The 14,200-nt window shown below is 44.0% G+C and overlaps 1 protein-coding gene across 1 annotated transcript in view; it reads left to right on the top strand.

The window, feature by feature from the left end:
- The window catches only part of sgcd (sarcoglycan, delta (dystrophin-associated glycoprotein)), a 200,941-nt gene that overhangs the window by 2,801 nt on the left and 183,940 nt on the right, over positions 1 to 14,200 (top strand). The window lies entirely within an intron of this gene.

Raw genomic sequence — 14,200 nt, 5'->3', positions numbered from 1 at the left:
AACCATATCTGGAGGAGCAGGGGGGTGGAGCCTGACTGAGAGCTCGAGGACACGCCCACATACACCTGCCAGCCGCCTCCATTGGACGGTACTAGCTGTCAATCACACTGTGGTATCCAACCCCCAACACATCTGGTGCTTTATGGTCTGTTTGACTCTAAATGATCATAATTCACTAAATGAACATCAGCTGTTTGAAGAAGACTTGAAACTAGAGACTGAGAAATAAACTCTAAGTGAGAAATAGAGTCATTTTCTATAGACTTCTATAGAAACTACCTGTGGAGTCGCCCCCTGCTGGTCAGTACAGAGAAGACAGGTTTTACTTACCTATTGGCTTCACTTTCTGGACCTGGAGTCTACGTCCATTTTGAAAAACATTCAAAAGGAAGAACCGAATCTGGTTAAAGAGTCAGATGCAGGATTTTTCATTTTCCATCAAATCCTCAGGAACAAATATAATACATATAAAACAATATGATGTTAGAAATGATATTTATGGTTTTGACATCTGGGAGTTTGTATGATTTGCTGCAGATAATCACACAACTTCCATTTAACCCCAGAACTGTTCGGTGTGTGACCTTTTCCCTGAGATGTTTACATTCGTCCGTCTCCTCCTCGGGCACTTCTGATGAAATATGGATCATAATTACAGTAACCTGTGGCTAAGCTGTGCAGGGCTCAGCGCTGGCTGTCAGCAGGATGAAGGAAAAGCTTCACTGGACGTCGAACGCTAATGGAGGTTTGGTGGTTTGTTTCCTCCCACCCACAGAACATCCCCCCCCCCCCTCTGTCCTCCTGTGTCTTTCATCAGATGTGGTCGCTCGTGGCTGTCACAGCAGTTTTTGCCTGTGCACCATTTATTCATCGTTGGGTCATTGAATTTCCTTGTCAATCCAAAGGACTCACTAATAACTCAATTAGATAACAGGAATAAATAGTGATTGAGTGGAGCCGTGGTATCGAGGTGCTGCCGACCAATCAGGAGTCAGTCTCAGCTGTCAATCAGCCCGTTTTTATATCATCAAATAACGAATTAAAACCAAAGTGATCAGAAACATGAACACTTGAACAAACATCAGAGAGATAAGAACCAACTAAAATGACAAAAAACATCTTCAATGTGTACTTGCTCCGTGTCCCATCTGCTAACATGGAGGAGTATATGACCTATACTGCAGCCAGCCACCAGGGGGAGATCAAGACGATTTCACTTGACTTTTGTCATGTCGTCCATCTTTATTCACAGTCTCTGATGTCACATGTGTGTTTATTTTCTAATTCGCACTGAATGCAAAGTACGAACGTTGATGTCATTTTATTACACAAAACAAAGATTTGGACAAATTACGATTCTGAGCATCAACGCGTTAATTAAACGTCATCGTGTCATGAAACTCAGTGTTTGGACCAAAGGGCCTTTTTGTCTAATGTCTAATTTAATGCAGCTTCTCCAAAGCCTTTTTCTTTTTCGATATTAAATACACAAAACAGATGATTCATTTACTCTAAGACTCAAACCAGGACACGTGTGTGTTTAAAGACTGAGAGAAGGTTCTTTCTCCGGTTTCCTGCAGGAAAAACACATTTTCTGCCAAACAACTGTTTTTTTTTTTGGTCTTCCCCCTGAGAAATGGGCTGAATGTGTGTTTTTCTCTGAGTCACTGGTTGGAAATGGGCAGTGATTCATACATTTGGTTGTTTTCGCCCACGTTCGTGCACTAATTAGTCTTAAACACGTTATGAATCAAAACATGGCGACAGTTGTTTGGTTGTTTCCATCACTGTCAGTCAAATATATTCAAAACTAGTCCGGGATGAAGCCGATCAGCTGAGATTTTCAATTTTAAACTCTGGTTGTGACACAAACCGGACCTGAGGTGACGGGTTTGCCGTATTTCATGGAATAATGTCCATAATGAAAGAGGACAATAGGGAGAAGAGAGGAAGAGGAGGATGTGAAAGACGATCGGAGGATGAAGGGAGGGAGAGAAGGGACAAGTTCAGGTGTCGATCGATTGTCGAACTGTCCATCAGAAACAAGGACAGCGATGACGGACACTCGTACAAAGACAAATCCCAAATAGAGAATTCTCCAGGGAAGGTGTGGTGATGAACTGCGCCTCAGCGAGCAGCAGGAGCTCCGAGGCGTTTCCTCTCCACGACGCCCTCTCTACCTCAGCGAGCGCTCATGAATTACTTACACTAAAAGCTCGCCCGTACAAACTTCAATTACACACACACACGATGCATAACTGCATTAGAGAGCAGAGGACGCCGCCTAAAAGTCAGTAAAGTTGATTTGGAGCCAGAGGAGGAGCTGCTGCGTCCTCCTGCATCTCTGCACCTCCGACAAATCAACTCATCGCAGTGACGCTGACGACAGGTCCTCACTGTCCTTGTTTAGCCTCAGTGTGTGTGTGTGTCTGTGTGTGTGTGTCTGTGTGTGTGTTTACAGCTGTGCCACATGTGTTATATCCGTCAATAACGAATCTTTGAATAATGCATCAGAATATTTCTTCCTTTGATTCAAAATAAACATCATTAGGTTTCACATTTACTTCACTCGAGCATGTGACGACGCTCGGGACGGAACTTATTGTTTTCCTCGTTTTCTTCGTGTCTCACTTCGTCCCTTCGTCTTCATCGACCTTCTTCATTTTCTCTGTCCTCCATACCCTTCACTTCTCCTCCCCCATGTATGAGCTTTTACTGGACGCGTCTCCTTATGTCCACTCTCCTGCCCAATTAGCAGCAAAGACAACATGCATCTCTCCACACAAATGCATTTCTGAAGATATTTTCTCAAACTGCAGCTCAGTAAATCTGTGTGTTGGCGAGTGTGTGTTTGTGTGTTCCTGTTCTGTGAGCGTGTGTGTTTGTATGAAAGCTTGTGAGCGCTGTGCGACGCTCTCCGGGGGGCAGGGGGAAATAGGAGGCTCACTTCCTTCCCACTAATTACCCAGCAACAGTCCTCGCTAATTGTCAGGGCCTCACATGCGTTCCGTGTCTTTAAATATCCAGCCACGCAAACGAGGCGGGGGAAACGGCGAGAAGGAGGAAAGGGCGAAACAAAGCAGGTCAGAGGATCCGCTTTGAACTGCTGGATGTGGCTGCGTCTCCTCAGAGGAGCTGTGTTTATCAGGCGGGAGGAGGGACGGGAGGTTTGTGGTGCAACAACGTCAACATTAAATCCACTACGTGTATAAATATACATATAAAATGAAAACTGCCATGACAGACGTGCACATCTGCCTGTTTCCTGCAATATTTATGTGAAACTAGCTCCTGAACAGAACGGATAAAATACTGTAAACACATGAAAAAGTATTTGAAGTATTTATTCAAGTTGTTTGTGACAAGATTCTTCTTCATGCACCAAGTTTTGAACTGTTTACTAACGTGTGTTATGTTATTTGTTGAGGTCACGGCGGCCTCAAACAAAACATGTTTTTGTCCTTTTGGACACGATATCTTAAATCTGTCTTTCGGGAATTTATTCATATTTTTTACCAGTTGTCAGTTGAACTCAAAGATGAACTGATGAGATTGAAGAGGTCAAAGGTCAATGCTGAACCTCACTGGTTGGTGGAGGCCTACAACCACAGGGTGTTGATTTTTAAATAGAAGTTAACAGTAGTTTATTGTGATTCAAAAAGGTGGACTGCAAATAAATTAGATTTACTGTACAGTCACAAACAAAGCTGATGCTATAACACGTCTGGTTTTATTTCCACATCACTGATCAGTAACAGAAATAAAACTAAATTACTTTCAGCAGAACAAAGGGCAAATTGCTGCACATTTAAACCTGGGGCACAATAAAAATCTGTCTTTACTTTCGGGACCAAAATAAACCGGTCTAAAGACGAGAAGGGCGTCTACAGTGGCTGCTGCTGTTTACACTCACACAGGAAATACAAACACATGAGCCTGGACCTTAGTTTATCAACAGCACCGCGACCCGGACGCTTGAAGCCAAATATCAGAAAACAAACAGCGAGACGCAGTTTGACATGAATATTTAATGTGAGGGAAGAGAAAACAAATGAATAGTAAGTAAAGATTGTGTGGATATTGTGTTGCCGCTGACAGATGGGGCTTGATTGTGTTTACCTTGCCATCTTTATGTGTGTGTCCTCAGATGTGTTCCAAAACAAAATGGAGGTCAGTGGACCTCAGGGAGGGACGGGCGGGGAAAGACAAAGCGAGTCTCCTGTCGGCTGCAGAAGAAGCTTTATCTCCCCGCTCCACTGAGCGATGCTGACAGGCCGCATTAGCAAACTGGAACTGATTTCACTTACGAGTTCGGGTCCTGTGAGGGATTGATTTGTCTTGTGGAGAACAAAGGACCAACGCAGAGGTCCGTCGGAAAGTTGGGAAACTCGGAGACGTGAAGGAACCGACACGGGGAGACGGACGGGACGCTGCTCCCGGGAGCCGATGGGCTTTTTGCGATGTGTTTTTGAACGCGTGTGATGTGATGCACTGTGACGTGAAGCGTCTTCCTGTTGGAGAAGTGAAACCTGCTCTTGACAGATATCAGTCGGTTCAGGTTTTAACTTTTTGCAGGTGAAACAAGTTGAAACTCAGACAACTCAGGCAAACTGTGGCTAATAATCAAACATCTATAGTTACATATAACTATTGTTTCAACAGAATTTAATATGATTGGGTTTAAATGCATAATCTGGACCTGCTGCACGCTGAGGATTAAAGACTTATATAATTACTGTCTTTTCTTTTCTGTCCCCGCTGACATATATATGAATTCAACTTATTAAATCTATAAAGAACGTCACCAAATGTAAATAAGATCAATAAAATAATAAAATAATGTTTAAAACATGTTTTCTGACAAAAAGTACAATTTATCTTCGGAGGAAGTGGGTGAACGTTTCACTTTTCATTAGCCAATTTAGTTTTTTCTCGATCCATGTCTCATCCTTCTTCCAAGTTTTATGGAAATCAGCTCGTTCCAAACCTCCTCATATTCCAGTGACGCTGCAATGATCATGTGTGACGTTGTGATGTCCTTGGTAACATGTCTGTCCGAAGGTTGTCTCTGATCCTAACATGGACACTTTGAGCAGGACGAGAACAGGGGACAGGATTATCATGACAGCTGTTTCCATTGGCTCTCATACCTTCACACCGACTCGTTTCCAAACGTCTCCTGGTGAAAATATGTAAAAGTGTGAAACCTGTGAGAGTCGGGGGGGGGGTGATGAGCATGAGCACGTCAGGTGTCGTCTCTGCTCCCACAATTTATTCATGAATGTGTGAAAATAAAAGACGGACAGTTCCCATGAATTAAAGATTTCCCTCCTCGTCCTCCTCGTGCAGCGCGTCTCCTTCCTGACGCCTCTTAGCGTTTCCCGCTCTTATTTCTCCACTTAATTGCGAGCAGCGTTCCGATGAAGTGATGTGAGTCCGGGGAGCCGTCTGCGGCGGCACGGGCCTCTTTTTGGCGTTGAGTTACGGCGAGCTCGCAGGCCGGGCTCGGATGTCGGTGTGCGGCTAAAGAACGTGCATTGATTAGTTTGTCAAAGCTGGTGAATAATTCTGATGAGCTATTGATTGTTGTACATCAAGACATAAGTCACCTTGGTTAAGGGCAGCTGCGTCTTGCTGATAGATCGTATGATGAATATATGATTATTGAACCTTGAAACAAGGCACTGAAAAATGAGCACGTTGCTGCCTGGGTGTTAAACTCATCACTCACCGGAGGATTATATTGACAAGCGCACGGGAAACACAATTGCTGAACACTAACAAAAAAGAGCCGAAAGTTTATTTTTCCGTGTCCCAAATGGTTTCGCCGTCTGAAAAGCTGCGTCGGTGGCAGCGCGGCGCCGCGGAGCAGCCGGCTGTTTCCAGGCGTGAGGAGGGAGGATTGCGTAATCAGCACAGCGCGAGCATTTGACTGTGAGAACGCCAGCGAGTCGTGAAGGAGGGTTATTGTTTGAGAGAGACTGAGAAACAGGAGAGGAAGTGAAGGAGGAGGTGAAGTGACAGAAAGTGAAATGAAGAAAGTTAAACAATGAAAGATGAGAAGGAGACTGATGTTGAATGTGGAGGAAAAGAATAATAGCAATCGGTCAAAGGTCGAAGGACAAGGTCACGCTGGCCTCACACGGTGGTTTTTTGTCCTCGTGAACACGATGACTCAAGTCTGTGTTTAGGGAATTTCTTCAAATTTTCAAAGATGATTTCAGTGGTCAAAGGTCAAGGTGACCTCATGAGTCTAAAGAAGTGTACCTAGACTGACACTTCACCTGTTGGTGGAGGTGTGCGACTGCAGGGAGGTCATTCTTGGTTGTGTTTTTTTGGTGGATGTCAAAACAAAAGCTCCACAATCATCATTTGTTCATAAAACAATATGAAAATATTCCAACAATCAACTTAATGTCTCTTTAACATTTAAAACCTATTCGGGGCAGGAAACTATAAACAGCCGAGCTGCTTCTCTGCAGGACATGATGTGTGTGTGTGTGTGACTGTGCATGTGTGTGTGTGTGACTGTGCATGTGTGTGCGTGTGCATGTGTGTGCGGTTGTGTGCGTTTTGCACTGCAGCACTTTCACATTTTGGTGAAAGAGGAAATCACCGCAGCCCTCCAGACAAGCCTCCTTCTTCTCCCCTGATCCACGGAGAAAATTAAATGAGTCAGGATGTAAAATGTATTCATTATTTGATTTGCATCTCCTGACGCCGGCCACTGAACCCCCCCCCCCCCCTCCCCCCTCGCTACAACCGGCTCGGCACAAGTGCCTCCAGCGCACGACTGTAAGTGCACAATAACACCGGTGTGTCATTTCCATGCAGATGTTCCAGAACGTGGTGGCATGTGAATGAGCTGGTAATGGATCTGTGTTCTCTACATGTTTATTTAAATGGTCGTGTGTAAACGGGGGGGTTTGCTCCGGTGTGTCTCTGTGGCTGTTGTTGACTCGAGGGCCTGAACTGCAGCATCCAGCGCGTTGCGAGCTAATATTGACTGCATGAGTGATGGTCATATTTACCTGTTGAATGGATCGCTGCTTTGACTAATGACAGACGGATTTTTCATTTTCTTAACTCCTGGATTTTGCAAGGATGGATGACGTAAATTAAAAGATACAGAGAAGGAAACATCCACAAATCCCCCGGAGGCATATTTCAAATGTGCAGGGAGTGTTTGTCACGGCCAATAGTGATGTTTTCCAGAGGTCCCGCTCCACCCACTTTCACCTAAAGAACCAATCGTCTGTCAGTTTTAATCTCCAGTTTTCAGTCAATGACGGAGAACTGCAAGAGCAGATAAAAGACTGGGAGAAAGGGTTTTGTTTTCTGCCCCCGTCTCTTATGTTTGGTTTTTATTTTGCTGCAGGATGATGCAAAGTTGTTGATTTGGTAGAAAGATGCAACGCTGGCCAAGAAGGAACAACTCGAAATATCTGAGTGGATCAGAGAAAACAGGCAGATTCAGGATATTATATTTTCACTTTCTTCTAAATGGCGAGGTCAGAGCGTTGGCCTTCGGGGGGGGGGGGGGAGATACAAACATCCAGGATTACAAATGAACCAGGATGACACAGCAGCAACTGATCATGTTGTCACTCATGGTCATTGAGCTGGAAATCCTCCGGGACTTTCAGGACTTGATCGATGAGTTTTCTTCAAAAAAAGCCCGGAGGTGCTTCAGTTGAGATATTTTTCTCTGCGGTTACGTGAAGTTATTTGTACTACGTATAATGTATTTTATATGTAAACTCGAATACATGTACAGACTTTGTCGTACACAGTATTTACGACAGGGAATATTTAGTGCATATGTACTATTTATATATTTCAGGAGGAGTCTGAGGCCTAAGATCATGAGAATCTGTCGATGTCTCCAGTTTAACTCGTTCTCACGTTACAGTCTGTTCCACAGACGATACAAATGAAAATCCTGTCGCTTCATTTCCATTTCAATGTGAAGTTAAAAGTTATTCTTCCTGAGCCGAGTCAGGGACATCTTCTTTGGAGTTCCTTGGATCAAACGTCTTCAGTTACAACAAACCCGATCGGCGAGAACGAGCAGGAAATACAGTTAAACGTTGAGCCAGGAAACAGATGCTGCACGGGAGCAGACGTAATGAACTCAGCCAGTTGAATGCAGCCGTGTGGTGACAAGCGAGGCTTAATTGAGACGGAGGTTCGGTGTGAAGAATCAGCTCCGATCACACCCACAGTGGATGTTTCTGCTAATGTTCCATTTCAGCTCCGCAGGTATAAACGACTGAAGAGAGGAAATAAGCCTCAGTGTTGTTTTACCAAGACAAAATGATATTTACAATATCTTTCCCCAGAGTACTGTCGGAAATAATGCATTTAAAGTGAACTGAAGGAGACAGTTACTCATATTCGGGTTGAAAAATGATGTTATTATTTAAAAAATGTTTTCATGCTCTAATGTTCAGTAAACATCTCCTTCCTCAGACTGTCCATCGCTGCAGCTCCTCTTTTCAGCCTCTGTCTCAAACACTGTCTCTTTAAGACGCCCCCTCCTGATAAATTCCACTCTGCTCTGATTGGTCAGCTGGTCTACTCTGCTCTGATTGGTCAACCTCCTTCAGCATGCGTAGGAAATGTCGTCCTCCGCTCTCACTCTAATCGTCTTTATTAGCGGGTGTGTCAGACTAGCATCTCTAGGATGACATCAGAACCTAGAAACTTATCAGTGGAGTTTGTAGAATCTGGAAGAGTAGAGGAATAATATTTTATTAACCTGTGACACTGTACGAGTACTCAGATCAACATACGCCCCAAATGCCATGTTTTCCATAAGCACAAATGATGATTTAGTTTCTCCCTCCCAGTATTTTACTTTAGCTTTAAACAATACAACCGGGAAGCTGTTAATTCGTCACCAAACATCCCCGATGGTGGTTGTGTTTGTTCCAGCGTCGTCTCTAACTGCAGCTTCACAGACGGGCTTTTTATACCTAATCCTCATTATTCCGGCGTTAATTCATCACCTCCGATGTTACGCTGCTGCAGAAAACCATCAACAAACATGACACTTCCAGCTTCGCTTATTCAGTCGCGGATGTAGGTGGTGTGGGGGCTTAGTGGTGAGTCAGGGGTTCGGCCCCCGGAGTCGTTAATGTGTCCCCAATTCAGGGTGCTTTTTAAAAAACAACACAGTTCATTAGCAATTTCCATCGCATAAATTAGTGGAGGAAGAGTGAGTCACGGATGTACTGAATGCTTGTTGCATCACCGTGTGGTTTCTACAGAGCTTGTGCTGAATGCGACCTGCCTGCCGAAGACGGTGACAGCTTTATGGATGTTTTAACCGACACCAGCACAGGTAGAGTTTGTCCTGGTGCTGCTGAGGGTCAATCTGACAAAGAGTCACCGGGTTTCTGTGGGACAATGAGAACAGTGTTGTTCCCTTCTTCTTTTCTATGCTTTTCTGTTTCAACTTTAGAAACTCTATCCCCCTCATCCATCTACAGCTCGCCCCCTGGATGTGAGTGAGCAGAAGTACTTACTCCTTTGCCTTCTTAGAAAGAATCTCCTGTGTATGATGAAGGATCTCTGATATCAAAGGGTCTCAGTAGTGATGCATTATCTCAGCCCCTTGTCCTCTTCATCGTTCTGTATTTGTATTTGCAGCAGTTTCCTGTCACACATCGTCGGGGTCTGAGTGAACTCCCACTTTGTCCTCACACTCAAACACTTTGTCCGACCCTGAGTCACTGAGCCGCTCAGCTCCGATAGTTTCTGTGGTTTTTTCTTCAAACAGTACAAATCCGTTGTGGGCTGCAGAGCTTTTGTTCCGGAAGAAGCACAGGACCAAAAAACTTGCCTTCCCCCGAAATGGGTTGAATTTGTGTTTGTGTGACAGTGTGTGTGTCGTCTGTCACTACAGAGGAAAATCCCTCTGAATGCATTTATCATTTTTGTAAAACAAGTAATTTACTCATTGCTGTTACACACCAGAACCAAATTAGGATCTAACTTAAGGATTCCACACTTTATTACGTATTAGAGTATAAGGGTTTATTTTACATTTTGAGATACAGTCAAGAATTTGAACTGGTCATTTCTGGGGTTTTTCAACCGGTGAAACTTTTGTCTTTGTGTGTAAATGTTCACATGTGACGTCTGGTTAAAGATTAAATCTAAGAGTCACCGGGACGTGAAATGTCTCAAAAAGTTTCATGAACACATCGTGTGAAGAAAACCAACATTGTTCTGCTGTCACGTCGCTGATGAAACGGCCGAAGTGGCTTCACTACAACTAACATCCATTCAGAAAATATAGAAAACCATGGCAACGCTTGACTCTGAAACATCCCAACAGGACGCTAAGTGCACGTGGAGAGGTCACAGTGTACAAGGATCCTCTTTGTCCAGATGGAGGCCGCTGGGCTGATCCCTCTCACCTCGTCACTCCAGAGGCCTGAGGTGTTCCACCAGGAGCTCTTATTAAAACACTTCAGAGCTCATTTCCTGCTCACGGCCTCTCGCCACAGCGCCGCCGCCGCCGCCGCCGCCTCCTCCGAGCCGCCTCTCGACCTGCGCAGGTGCTCTGCTTCTGCTCTGCTGCCAAGAAATAAGAGAGCTAATTTTATCTTGAGGCTGTTGCTTTGAATTTTACGTCGAGGAATTAAAGGACAGAGGGAGCGAGAAGTAGTCTCTGGCTCTAATTAAGGGAGTTTTGTGCTTCCCAGGGAGAAATGATTATGGAAAATAAAAAGGTTTTAACAAGCGGAGGCTTCAGGATCTGTTGACCCCCCCCCCCCCTGCCACACACACACACACACACATCACACGGCCCTTGAAGACGACGCTGGCGGTGAATGATGCCTCGGGCGTGTCTCATTGATTGGCTGGAGTTCAGTAACGGCACAATCAAACTGAGAGCCAGGATTCAGCCGCCGCACGAGATCTAATAAAGACCAATAAAACACTTGGAATAATAAAGTGTGTGTGTGTGTGTGTGTGTGTGTGTCTGTGTGTGTGTGTGTGTGATATCTAATCTATGGTCCATCTCCACTCTCGCTGTCCGTCCCTCCGCAGTTTATCACCAGCATCTATTCAATTTAAGACAATAAAAAATGTATGTTAAAATCATAGACTGTAAATAAAGATGGACGTCATGAAGCCAAGTCGTCTCGATGGTCCCCCTAGTGGCTGGCTGCAGTGTTGGTCATAAACTCCTCCATGTTAGCAGATGGGACATGGACCAAACAAACAAAACAAAAGAAATAAAACTACTCGACTGGGTTCAGACACGATTTGCAAAACACCCAAATATTTAATTGTAATAACAATAGTAATATGTTTGTCAAGTGTTCATTTGAATCCATAAGGATCAGGAACACAGCGTATTAACTGGTAATGTTCCAGTTCCAGCTGGTTTACATCTAATGTAGCTGTCTCCTGTATTTACTGCAGCGGTGGATCGACTCGAGACGTCTCATCTTATTCTTAGATTCTCCTGCCACCAGCTGTCGTGCAGCAAACTGAACCATGGGAGAAGATTATGAATCATCCATTACACCACATTAAAAGGTTATATAAAGCTGTTTTCATGCTTAAGGCCTGAGATTGGATGTATTTTCTTATTTCGGTCTAACATATCCGTGTAAGATTATATTTAAATGTAGTGTCAACAGATTATGACGGCGTCGACACTGAGCGGCTCCCGGTCTGTTTATTCCATCAGGCGGCGATGCCTTGACCAAAACATATTAGACATTATGTTATTTTTATATCTATACAATGTGTGTTTGTATGAATAGGTACGTGATGAGCTGTGATGTGAGCGGTATCTGTCTCGTTCATCCACAGCTCCTGACAGTGATTATATACACACGTGTTCTTTTCACGTGTGGAAATATTGTGACACGTTCTAATGGGAAATATTTCTACATAAAGTGAAAACAGAAACTGAAAAGGAAGAAGCAGCCGACGAGAAAAGAAAATCACAGAGGATCAAATTACAAGTTGTCAGACGAGTCGCTCTGACACGTTAAATACAGTTTATAGTAATAACAAAGTGTCACAGCGACGACAAACACTTTGTGCTCTGAAAGCTCGACGTGACGTCAACGACTGAACGCACAAGTTCTCCGAGGAGTCGTTTTGTTTTGACGTTACACTTAAATCACATCGGTCCTCAGGTTGGAAGAGACCGGGGGTGTCATTGTTACTGTCACACGTGTTAAATGTGCAATATGGAGAAGGTTTTAGTTCCAACTCTGATCTAGAACAGAGTTTCCCACATTTTTTAACCCTCTAACCCCAGAAGTAGCAGAGCCAGAGACTTACTAATGAATTTCTATCCCCAGAGGATATCGATTTGAGCAACTTCGCAAAAACTTGCTTGATGTAAAACTGACGTGTTTATACTTGATCCTGTTGCTAATCTGTCGAATCACCTCAGGGATCGTGTGAGGAAATCAATTCAATGGTTTTTGCGATGCTCTTGCAGGACCTCCTTCCAAAGTCTGTGCAGCTGCGATGTGTTTACGACTGACTCCATCACCACGACTCCATCACTACCCCTACGTGATCGTAACCAGCGGCTAAACAGACTTTTCTACTTACAAAAGTCAGAGCAGCAGTTTTATTTTCTCGCACAACATCTGGTCTGAGGTGTGTTGATGTTTGAAACTCATCTTAGACCCAGAATCCAGACACAAACATTTCTATCCAAACTAGCACCTCGTTCTTTTCTCTATTCTTCATGCAGCATTTTTTCTTTTTTACAACCTCGGCCTCTTCTAAGATCTATAGTCAGTTTTCTCTACAGCATCTATTTGCACGGTGGAAGCTGCTGGACTGTGCAGGTGGGGAAACAGTGAAGAGCGGCGCTGGAGGTGCTGGTGGATGGTTTGATGTTCAAAGCGTTGGTTTCCATAACGGCTTCTTTTTTTCCACGAAGACGACCCCTTCGTTAATCTTAACCTGCAATGAACTAATGCCATAAAATGAAGAATCATTTAAATACAAGAACATAAATATCTTAATTTATTTTAAAGCCCTCCGACCTCATTCTTCTGTTTGATGCAGAACAGCAGAGCGACTCCTCCGGCTGCAATAATCCGGAGGAAGAGAGCTGAGACTTTAATGCATGTGGCGGTGCCGGTGCAGATAACAGCATCAGAGCACTCACTTCATAAACTGTGCTGCATGTGAAAGAGATGCAGCAGAATTGTAATGCAGAGGATGCGTCTGAAACCTGCGTCGCTGTGTTCAAGTGGCTCTTTGTTCCAGAAGAAACAGAAGAAAGAAACAGAGCATCAATGACGCCGGCGCTCTGTTCCCCGGATGTTGGAAAATAAACTTGTTAGGATCTGTGCGGCTCCTGACTTTCATTTGTCCTCCGCCGGGAGCTGATCCGCAAATGAATGTGTCAGCGCTTCATGCCTGATGCATGAGGCCGTAGGTGTGTTAAAACACCAGCGTCTTTGTGAGCTGAACAAATGACCCCGACAAGGAGGAGAATCCATCACCGTGAATCATGGATCGGGTTTTTCTGGAGCTGTTCTACAAACCAAGGAGGTTACGTTTGTTTGTTTGTCAGCAGGATTACGCACAAACCACAGAACCCATTTCCAGAAATCTTGGTGGAGACACGAGCCAAGAAAAATAGATTTTGGCCGGAGAAAGGAGATAATCCAGGAATGATTCCAATCACATGTGAGATAGAAAATAATTCATGGATCTTTGATGAAAAGATTTAAGCCTCTTTAGGGGCGTGTGAGCATCCATTACTGGATCTGGCAGATTTAAATCAGGTCTTGTAAGGGGGGGGGCTAGAAACCTGTGGCCATTACCAATGTGCAGATGAGATCATGTGGATTCAGTAGAGTGAAGCAATTTATCTGTATCTTCAATAGTTTTAAAAATATGACGGATCTGATGCAGAAACTGAGGGAATTGTTGGACGGTTCTAGTCTTTTTTCCCCTTGGGAGACAAAAAACAACCACTTAATGTGTCAAAAAATCACAAAATATACTATTTACAATGTGATTAGAGGTAATAGAATTATTAGATTTGCTTTTAGAAATGTATTTTCTTTATTGGGACATGGCTGAAACTGGACAAATCAGCATTTCGTCACTGAATGTTCACGCTGCACCAACGTGAAGGGAGATCTCAGATCCTCACAGTCTCAGATCTGTGAGATTCAGAAGATGCGTAGTG

The sequence above is a fragment of the Hippoglossus hippoglossus genome, chromosome 14 (genome assembly GCF_009819705.1).
Source record: "Hippoglossus hippoglossus isolate fHipHip1 chromosome 14, fHipHip1.pri, whole genome shotgun sequence".
In the NCBI taxonomy this organism is placed as follows: domain Eukaryota; kingdom Metazoa; phylum Chordata; class Actinopteri; order Pleuronectiformes; family Pleuronectidae; genus Hippoglossus; species Hippoglossus hippoglossus.
This window is presented reverse-complemented; position numbering and strand designations above follow the sequence as displayed.